Source organism: Apus apus, chromosome Z (assembly GCF_020740795.1).
Source record: "Apus apus isolate bApuApu2 chromosome Z, bApuApu2.pri.cur, whole genome shotgun sequence".
NCBI classification, from domain to species: domain Eukaryota; kingdom Metazoa; phylum Chordata; class Aves; order Apodiformes; family Apodidae; genus Apus; species Apus apus.
This window is the reverse complement of record NC_067312.1, coordinates 15,077,591-15,089,113: the sequence shown is the minus strand read 5'-3', so window position 1 is coordinate 15,089,113 and position 11,523 is coordinate 15,077,591.

The window sequence follows — 11,523 nt, the reverse complement described above, 5'->3', positions numbered from 1 at the left end:
AAAGCATGAGAAGTGTCTGCTGGTGAGTGACTTGCCCTATATATAAACGTAACACCTCACCAGGGGCCAGGCAGAGTCACTTGAGAGCTAGGAGTGGACTGGATGTGAAATGGTTATTTTTCCTTCAAGGAAGAATCAGACCCTTATATTTGGATGTTGCCAAGTGCCCTAAATCAGCAGCTAGTCCCAACTGGAGTGAGCTAAAGGAAAAGAAGCAATTAATCCTGTTACTAAATGCAATTTAGCATTATGTCTTCTTGCTTAGAATGTGTAGTAAAAATGTTTATTAAAACCTGAGATAGGTTCTCCTATGCAGTTCTACAGCTCTTTCAACCAGTGAGAGATACATGCTAATATGCTGGGGATGGTTTGAGAGAGTGCTGAAAATTTGATTGTCCCCAGATTGTTTTTTAGTGCCCTTATTTCTTCTTGCTGGTTCCATTCTGAGGGGGAATAAGCACTCAGAATGGCTATATGTACCTTTTGCACCCTCAACAATCAATGAAGATTTCTTGCTCCTGACCCCCTAACCTTAATACTAGTTTTCCATTACAGGACTCTGATTCAAGTGTGACTGTCTAGCAACATTTCTGATAGGAGGACTTCTTTCCCTGACACTTCTCACCTTGATAAATTACCAGATGATGTTATTTCCTGGTAAACAAAAGGCAGTTGAGAGCTCCCTGACTGCCCTCATTTCTCCAGCACCTCTGGTTTCAGAGTGTCAGTGTGCTGTGCAAGCAGTTGTGTTACAACTTGCTTTGTCCTCTCCCTCTGGTGGGGATAACTCCCATAATTTCTGTTTTATAATTGAGCATTTTGGCACGGAGTGGAGACATCATCTGCCAGTTCTGAATCCAAATTAAATCTTCAGCTTGTTGAAATTAGTGAGAGTTTTGCTGTTGGTTTTTTGTAGGGTCAGGACTGTGCTCACAATGGCTTTGGGTTTGTTGCTATGTTCTATCACAGGGGTCCCCAGCCCTCATATCAAAGACCACAGATATTTAACGTTTTCTGCAATATGTATTTTTCTTGGACAAGCTTTCTATTCTGTGTTAACTTATATTAGGTAATGATAGTTTTCTTCTTTACTTCAGAATCATTCTATGAATCTTCACTGGTGACAGGCAATGCTATCCCTTCTTCGTCATCATAATCTCTAAATAATGTTATCTGGCTTGATGGATCATTGTTTTGGGTTATAAATTATAATTGGGGAAGATGAAGCAAACCTGAACTGAATCTGTCAGAGTAATCAGGGTCACAGAGACCTTACTGATTCTAAAAGGACATCTTTCTTGTTAATGTAGCTTCCCTACAGCACAGAAAAATCCCATGTTTTTGCTTTTAATGTCAGAGAGGAGGCATTATCCAAATGAATATAATGAAACTTTCCATGGACATAATGTTCCATACAATATCCCAACATAGCTAATTTTTCACTAGCACAAAAGTATGCGAACTGTGTATAAAATACACTTACCGCAGTGAGACAGCTGTGGCATGGTTCAATGGCTGGACAACTAGCAGCTGCTGCTCTCGCGGGCTTCTGTTTAAATAGTTATTGCATTTGTAATGTAGAATGTAAAATTAACCAAATCTAGAAGATAATTTTTATATATATATATATATAGAGAGAGTGTCTGTTATAATGTTTAAGCTTATGCAGCCTTTAAAAGGGGTAATCCAAAGTTTGCTTCAAGGGTTTGAAGATAAGCCAGCTATAGACATTTAGATAGTAATCACCAAACTTTCACCAACAGCCCACTGCTTGATAATAGCAGTTACTGTTTCCTCTTACAGCCACGAAAGATAATGTCTAGTATTACATGTTTGAGTCCTCAAGTCTTTATTTCAGCTGCTATGTAAAAGGTAAATGTCCCTTTGACTTGACAATTTGGTGCAAAATATGACGGTGACTATTAAATGCAAAGCTGCTACACAGAGTGAGCACAGTAGTAGATGGGTGCCAGAGATTTTAATCGTGTCAGTGAGTGATAAACCATACGCTATCTCACCAGCTTTTCCCTCTGGGTTCCTGCAGTACTCACTGCTGTCCAGTGTATTCCTGGGTTTGTACTCTAAGGAGTACAGGAATGCATCTCCAGTACCTTAGTTTGTGGCATTCATGGTAGCTCCAACTCAACATATTCAATTTAGGTACTTAGAGGAAGAGATACATCATGTTTCTCCTCCACCAGAGATCCCTGAACAGTAGGTTTTGACTAGCTGCTTCAGAAAAGAGAGGCTTTAGCTACATCTGTAACAGAACTGAGTCAATTATGCTGGTGGAATGATATGGGATAAAGATGCTAAAAATAATGTTGTTTAGAAGTTAAAGCTTATCTAGATTTAATAACACCTCTGCTCAGAGGTGTCAAGTTTACTACAAGGGGTCTTTCAGCAGGTGCCCAGGGCTGTTTCTTCATGTGGTTAAGAGTCAAGAGTTCTAACACAGAGGGATTTGGGTAAGCTGATATGTATTCCTTGGCTACTGGGAGAGAGATGGCCCTAAAGGTGTATGTCTGCATCAAAACTAATCCTTCTAGTCAGTGGAGGAGAGAAAGAGTCCCTTAGAGGGTAGTATTTCTGTCTTCTTAGGTAGGCATGTAAAAAGAGGCCAGATGACTCATGCCCTAGAGGTGCCTGTCTTCCTCTGTTGGCTATGAAAGGAGCTGGGTCAGGTACAAATATTATATGGATGTATAAAATAAGATTAAATTAATCCTACCTTTTCTATTTTTAAAATTGTGTGTATATATATAGATCGATTTAAAACACATGAATATGTATATACTTCTAAGATTTAATTTCCAGCACTGGATTATTTGTATTCTAGATCAGTGCCATTTATGTTGCCACTTTACAGGAATAACTGGCTCCATCCACAAAGGATCAAAGCTGTTGTGTGGTTTGGCATTGTGACAGCTCAAGGTTAGAGACTGACTCCCAAAACAGTGCTGAGCACCAAAGATGCATGTTCTTCCTTCCCACCACACTCTCTGTGAAACAGAAACAGTCGAATGTTATATATGTGTGGGTGAAAGAGATGAGTGTGTCTGTATGAGACACGGCCAGCCACCAGCAAACCAGGGATGGGAAGACTTCAGTGCCTTCCACCCTACTCATTACCTGATGCAGTTTAGGACATAATTATTCTGGGACCTACAATAACCAAACTCAGAGCAGAAGGGAATTGATTCTAATGTCCTGCTTTTTAGATAAAGTGTAATTGCCTTTTTTTCAAAATCTTTTTCCCAAGTTGAGAGTCAGAGGTCTTCAGCCTGACACAAACAAGCTTTTTGGGAGTTGCTGCTCCTGTAACTTGCAGACCAGCAAAGCCTTTCACCAAGCATCATCCCTAGGTGATGACATCATTTACCAGGAGCACATGAAGTATCTCAAGCATAAAAGTCTGAGGACAGCAGTCACACTTATGGCCCAGACCAGCTTCCCACAGGCCTCCTCCACCCTGCTGATGGGCCAGGACTGAGCGCCCTGAGGCCGCCAGCCCCTGCCTCCCTGCTCACGGACCTTGTTGATTGAGTTCTGAGCCCATGAGCCAATGTCCTGGACTGGGCCTGGCCTGATCCTGTTACCAGGGAGGTGCCTGGGCTGGAGCTGCCAGGCTCCCTGGCTTTGGGGTGGGACAAGCCCAGGCTGTCAGGTGCTTCCCACTGCTCTGGTGGCCCCAGGGAGCCCCTGGCCCCTGTAGCACCCTGACAGGAAGGTAAGGAATTTCACATTCAGCTGGAAGTCATAAATATGTCAGCAAATGCAAACTTCTAATGATATTTTCTTTTTTGGGCATAAAAGCCAGCTACCAGGGACTTTCTCCTTCTACTGCTCTCTGATGCTGAGATCTTGTTAAAATACTAAAAAAAAATCTTCGTCTTGTATTTGATCCTTCTGTGAGCATAGTGTAAATAGTAAAGCTGATAGGAAAGCATTAGTGTTCCCATGGTGATATCTTACTTTTCAGACAAATAAAACCCAAAAGCTATCATATACAAGTGATTACGGGCATCTACTTGGAATTTCAGGCCCCTGATGAACAAATAGGTCTTGTTAAATGCTGTCTCAGAGATTTTGGGCTCTGGTCAATGTGACCCATGTGTTAAAAACCACTCAGCAAGAATATAGAGCTCGTTATCAGTGGTTTCCTCAGCTCACTGGCTGTTTACTTGTGTCTTAGGAAGGCTTTCTGACTGCGCTGCAAAGCAGACAAGCTGTAGTTTCCCATTACCAGCCCAGAGAGAGAGCTGTAACTAACAGCAGAGCAGAAATAAGAAGATTGGTTCCTGGAAATCAGCTCAGCTAGACACAATTGAAACTTACAGCAGAATTAAATGAAAACATTTTTTTTTTTTCCCCTAATGTCCACAATGTTCTCTATACACACGTAATCAAGGTGATGCAGGCTATAGTAAGCAGATGGCATAGGTGCCTTTGCTACAGTCCCTCTCCAGAAATGAGTCATGAATATACTGCCAGCCACTCTGGGATCTGGGAACTGAGGAGGGCTTCAATGCAGTCCTAAGTTCCACAATTAATGTTAACAATGCATTGAAGCCCACTGATGTTTTCCCCAGGAGCTGTAATATTTGCAGCTTCCTTCTGCTGCCTCTCAGGGAACCTTAAGGGATAATCGTAGTTCTGGACAAGGCAGGTTGTACATCTGCACATCTCTGTGACTACAGCTGAATACAATGGATAAGAATATGTGGGGAAGTTTGGTGTTTTCACTCCCTAAGATTATTACTGCATGAGCTAAAAGTACCCAGAAGCCCTGAAAATGCTGTTTTAAAATAAACCATTAAAAGTGAATCATACAGCCAGGGTGATATGATTTCAAACCTGAATATGAGCCAAGTAGTGCTAGATTGCATTACAGAAAAATGGTGGCCTTGGCTCACCAGGACCAGGCACTAGGAATGATATCTATGAAAAAAAAAAAAAGTGTCCAAGGACTGCAACAGGATCAGGGGCAAAGAACCTTGACACACACCTGTCAGGCTGCTGGAATTAAAGCACATACTTTACATTGCAGAAGGCAGAAGTGAACTGGCCTTTTATCAAGTTTAGGGACAAAGGTTTTTTGCTGCTTCATTTTAAGATTTTCTCCTTTGCTAATGACAGTTCTGGAGATATCTTTGTCCTTGTCAAAGTTGCAGAAAAGAAGAGAATGAAGCCACATTGACAGTATTTGGTTGAGAATGTCTAGATGACCAGTAATGGCTCTTTCTCTGTCCTGATCTCTGTAATCATGACAGTGACATGAACTGGGCTATTGAAATATTAAGTCTTCAGTGAGAATTGGAAGGAAACAGCCCTGAAGATATGACACCTGCTACCATTGCATAATGCATTAAATTCAGCTTTCAACTGCCTGGATTTAAGTCTCACATTTTCAAACCTAAATTCGATGGTTGGTCCTTGGATTCACAGAAGTTCTGAGACTGCTGGTTACAAAGTTTTGTACTGCATGTAATGACCTGCTGATTTCATTTGCAGAGGTTTGAAAGGTGTACTTCTCTTGTGAAACCATTTTGTGAGTTATTGCCTTTAACAGCAATCATTCAAGAAAAAATGATCTAACAAATACATAGCACTTCAGAGTTGGACCCTAGCAATGGGCTATTTTGCTTGAAATATTTCAGATCTGTTACTGTATAAAGAAGTTCACTTAAGATTTGTTTACTCATTTAAGATCAGGATATTTTGTGAGTGGGGTGTTTTCAGTCACGTGTCCTCAGAAGCAGCACAGAGGGGTCCCTGTAACACTGCAGCCATCTCTTTTGAGCAGCCTGGCTCTGACTGTGCTGCTTAAGTAAAAGATGACCAGCTTGTGGGCTTCAGGACAGGGCACGTGATTATTCTTCCTGTTGAATTATTTAATGTGGGTTTGGTCTGTGCTAGCTAGTCCTCTGCCCAAGAGCATTTGGGTCCAATTCAAACACTTACATGGGCCAAGGACTGTCTCCAGCCAGACAATTGTTTTTATAGCAGGGGGTTAGCTGCCTGGATGTGAACTGACCTATACTTCTTTGCCTCTGGGACAGTAAAATGAGGCTTGTCTAGTTTTATTTACTGTTACAAGCACTGAGTATTTGTTCTTTCCCAGGAATTCTTAAACCTGATTTACTTCATTGACATACCCATATCTGTTTTGAAACTCTCTAGCATGCACTAGAGACAGAAACCAGTCCAAAGGGTCACTGTTCAGGGACAGAGAAACATTCCAGTTTTTTAAGTATAAACGAAGTTTGGCAGTACTATTTCAGTCATGTGGGATCTCTAAATGGGGCTGGGAAATGTTAAGAAACAAAGATTTTTCAGTATTGGCCAAAACCTCAAGAAATACTCCCTATGTTCCTTCTAGCTCTTGTAAGTTAAACCTGTACGATACAACACCTGATTGTTATCAGATGTTTTATGATAATAATCTCATTTCTTTTGTTTAGTTTGCTAGGGAATAATTCTTTTAAATGGTACATGTGAAATCCCTGGTTATTTTGCTAGCATCTGTGAACATATGGTTTTTTTGTCTGTGAAATTCCTCTAAGAGTTACTGTGTCAACATTTGTTGTGCAACAGTTTTATTTACAGTGTAACAGGGTGAGAACAGCAGTGGGTTTTCCTGTAAATTTGAGATTTTTCTTGGCTGACACAATGTGCAGAGCCCTGCCAAGAAAAAAGCTGGGTAGTGACTGCATTCCTTACTGGCTTGATGGTTGCATTTGGGCTTTTGTTCAGGTCTCTGCACTTGTGCAAAACCACACCTTTACTAGAAGGACCAAGGATGCTTTAGCACTGATGGACACCACTACATGCTTCCATCACTGATACAGCTACAGATGTTGCAGTCCCTGATAATGTATATGAGTATGCACAACAGAGGAACTTCACTGAAGATTTAATAGTTCTTGTCTCTGTATGTACAAACTGAGTGTCAGGACTCTTGGCTTACTTTTTAGCCTTATGATAGACATCTTCTCTTTCTAATAAGGACAAGACATTGAAATACTGAGAAACATCTTGAAAGAAGCAATAAAACAGCACTTGTCAGTCCTCGACAGATGCAGGTATGGCTGGCAGTGCTAGCCCTAGCTCAGTATTTGTGCCACCTCTTCTCAGCATAAAAGCTGGTTGAAGTCTCAAAGCACTGCCCTGTGTGCTCAAGTTACTCCATCCTGATCTCCCCAGGGCTTATTAACTCAGTCACTGCATAACCCTAGTGAAGGTACATGGCTCCCAGATCCGTCAGTCTTGTGTCTAGATGGTTTCAAGAGCAGGGAGAGTAGATATGCACAGCTTAAAGCCATATTTGGGACTTAAGGGGATTTGACCAACTTAGAAAAGCATTGTATTGATAATCTCACATAAAATCTGGTAGAGGAAACAATGTAAAGAGAGAAAAAAATGAAATAAAAAAAAAAAAATCCAGCTATTCCATAGGTAATGCCCCCAAATTCTCACACTGAGAGCCACCATACCTCTTCAGTCAGTGTTCCAAGGATGATAAGAAGTCTGATTTCATCCTTGTTGGAGCTACAGGCAGAAAGACCATATCTAGTACTTGTGCGTTGGGAGCAGTGGTATGTACTGAAACAAAGATGGCAATCCTGTTTTCAGGGAATTATCAGCATGTACATGTCCTGGGATATGATCCAAATAAATTCATTCTCATTTGAGAAATGCCAGCCTTGGCATATTTTTCTGTTTGGAGAGGATTTGCAGAGGCCTTTACTGCTACATGTGTCTGAACTAATTGCACAAATAGAATGCTATAACCCACTTTGTGCATATGACTACTTGCGTAGCTCTCCTCATTGTAAGATTTAATCACCTGAGTAATAGTTCTCAAAATACAAGAATATTGCTTGTGATTGTTGGTTGCCTTTAGATCAGTAAGGCCTGTAGTGTGAGCAAGATCTGTTATCATCATATATTGTGTAATTATTCAGGAAGCAAATACTACAATCACTGTAAAAGTCTCAGTGTGGTTGCTGTCATCAGTAAAATATAAAACCATGACTTTGCTTTATCAGAAGCTCATGATCAAGCCTGACTAAAAAACCACTCTGCTCAAAAGCACCATTTGCAGCTGCTTCCCTCTTGCTTAATTTTAGTTTGTGTATTCACATTTAATACAATTATTGGAGGCTTGAATATAATAAAAATGCATTTACAGAAGTGCTAAAGTGAGTTGACGGTTTTCTCTTGCCTGCGGTGGGGCAAGACTGTAACTTTTTACCCCTGACGACAAGAAATGAAAACAGCTGCCTGAGGAACACATGTAGGAGAACAGAACATGGAGGCTGAGTCCCAGCAAGTGACATGTTTCCCAAGTTTGGCCAGAAGATCTGGGGTGCCAGCACCATTCTTCTGCTGGTCAGAGACAACTCTTCCATGTTTTGCATCAGAGAGAGGAAGAAATCAATAGCATTTTGTGTTCTTGTGCCTCCCATCGTATGCAGTAATGGCAGTATACAGTGGCAGCTGATTACAGTGAGTAATGTGGTAGAACCACAGAGTGGTAGAAATGGAGCTGATCTGTAAAAATGTTATGAATACAGTGATGCAATAGCTTTAGGTGGTAGCAGGCACGTGTCAGGCAGTTATTGATTAAACTTCTGTTGGGGCTGGAGAGAGACCAAACGAAGAAGCAATGCAACAGCTTCCAGATTTAAATGGGCAAAAAACATTAAAGACCCATCCCCAGAGAAGCTGCAAGCATGTTTCATCAGGTTATGAACTGGCAAGCAAGGGAAAACAGCAAGTTAAGCCCTAGGAGAAGAAGGGTGGAATAGTGGAAATGTGTTTGTATCAAAACTGTCTAAAGAAGACATTGATAATACAGGAGAGAAAATAAACTTCCCAGTGGAGGGGAATAATATCCCTTGTAAATATTATTTACATCTGCTTTTTAATGTTTTGCAAGTTGTGTTTTTCTTTAAAACATTTTTGGTTTAGTTAGTGATGGTTTTCATTAGCCAGGGCACAAAACTGCTGATCTGCAGTCACCTGGGAAGATCCCGCTCAGGGCTGCAAGATTAGGGAGTGCTTCAGGAACTACAGCCTCCTGCCTCATGTGTCTCTCACCCTGAAAGGTGGAGGATACATATGGGTGACAGGGGTGAGCTCAAGAAGCCATGAGAATCACACCAGGCTTATACAGTCTCCAGGCATTATTAGTTTAACAACAGCACTGTGGTGGATGTTAACTTGCTCTGCTTCAGTTAAGTCTCCAGATGCACGTTGGTCCCGAATCTTTTCCAGGAAGGCAGGCTCCCATCTGGGAGGAAGCTGAGAAGCTTCTCCTATGTCACTGTAAGACAAACTGTCTGTCACCCTTCAGGTGTTAATTTGATTAGGAAGATTAGGAAGAGATACAACAGAACAGTTTTATTCTTTCCTACATATCTCCTAGCTGCTTGTCTGTTCTGCTTGCATATACTCCATGTCATATGCTTAACCCTGCACCACTACTGCTCTGTGCCAGTCGTGATACATTTTTCCAGCTTTGCTTCTGGGGCAACTCCTTCTTCCTTTTCCAGCCTGCAGTTTTTCAGAAAAGGAGCCTGTCACAGGGCTATTTGAGCAGGAGTCTATTTACCTGTGTTGTGTCTTCAATAGTATTTGAACCTGTTGTCTACCTTTTAACAATATGTAATGAAAAGTTACGTGTTCCAAAAGCAATGACTCTTCAGTATCTTTCACAAAAACTAGGCAGCCGGATAGAGGAAGACCTCTCCTGTGTCTTCCCCCAGGGAAAGGACACAGTGCAGACTAGTTCAGCAGAGAATTTACTTAAAAAAAAAAAAAAAATCCTAGAAAAACTGGTATTGATAGTGCTGCTGCTCATGGGGGCACTTTTCTGCAAGGAAGCTACCAAGGCTGAATTTCTCCACATGCTGCTACTATTTACCAAATTTTGTTAACTAGGAGGAATTTTTTCAGCATTATTGTTTCATAAAAGTCCTTCCACTCTATCCTCGTACTTGGTGCTTTGCATCAGGCAAACCTTATTACTGAGGCATTTGTGGTGATACCTTCCAGGTCACTGGTCTCAGATGATCCCATGAGACTAGCTCATTAGAATGTATAAAAAGTTTACCTTACCTCAATCTGAGTTAAATTTCATCTGCTACAGCATTGCTCCTTTCCCCAGTGGGTTTCTGTCTCTCAGTAGCTTCTTATGGGGTAATATATATATATATATTTTTTTAGTTGAATGTCATCTGCAAAAATTACCAGCTTGTTGTGAGATTTCCCCTTGATTCTTTCTCCTTCCTTCTTCACACCATATGTGAAACTGTTGGTCCCACTACACATCCTTAGCAGGGTCTCACCGATAATAGGGGCAGATATGTATGATACCGTATGAACATTAAGATTAAGCTATTCCCTCTCGAAACATGTATGCATTGCAGGTGTCATTTGATCTGGCATCATAGCATGAGAAATGTGAAATGAAGGCAGCGTGATGCTCTCTGTAACTTAAAAGAGCTGAGTAACATGCCTGTTGTCTGTCATGGAAGTGTCCTGCAGCTCTCTATTTCTCCTCCTCACAGTCCAGCTGCCCAAATCTCAGGTCATCTAATATCAAATCACTCCCAAGTATCCTAACGTGGTGATGGGGCAAGTGGTCACCCACTGCTCATGTAAAACAAAGGGGTTTACCACTCTCTGCCAGCTAATTTTGCTAAACTGATTTACTGCATGGAACCATGGTGCTCTCTTTGTTCTTCTCATCTGACACTAATTCTTCTGACTTTGCTTTCTCAACAAATAAAAAAGCCTGGACTTGCTTGTGAGTTTAACAAGAGTATGGTTGTCTACTCTGTTCTCATGACACCCCACCTGGAGTACTGTGCAGTTCTGGAGCTCCCAACACAGAAAAGTAATGGAGCTCTTGGACTGAGTCCAGAGGAGGGCCACAAAGATAATCAGAGGGCTGGAGGACCTCTGCTGAGAGGTTGAAGCTGTTCAGCCTGGAGAAGAGAAGGTTCTGGGGAAATCTTATAGTGGCCTTCCAGTACCTGAAGGGCTGGGGAGGGGCTTTTTACAAGGGCTTGTAGTGATAGAACAATTTATAATGACTTTAAACTGGAAGAGGGTAGATTTAGGTTAGATATCAGGAAGAAATTCTTTAGTGTGAGGGTGGTGAGACACTGACACAGGTTGCCCAGGGAGGTTGTGGATGCCCCCTCCCTGGAAGTGTTCAAGGCCGGGTTGGATGGGGCTTGGAGCAACCTGGTCAAGTGGGAGGTGTCTCTGCCCATGCACGGGGTGGAAGCAGATGATCTTTAAGGTCCCTTTCAACCCAACCCATCCTGTGATGTTGTGATTCTGTGGTGAAGAGGTAGACCACAGTGACTGGGGATGCTTCTGTACTATAAAGGACAAAGCATGGCCAGCAGATGTGGACACCACAGCAGTGAATGAATGATTGGACAGACTATCCTCCCAGCCACTGGTTCCATATGAATCCGGTTTTCCTTTTATTTATTTGTATTG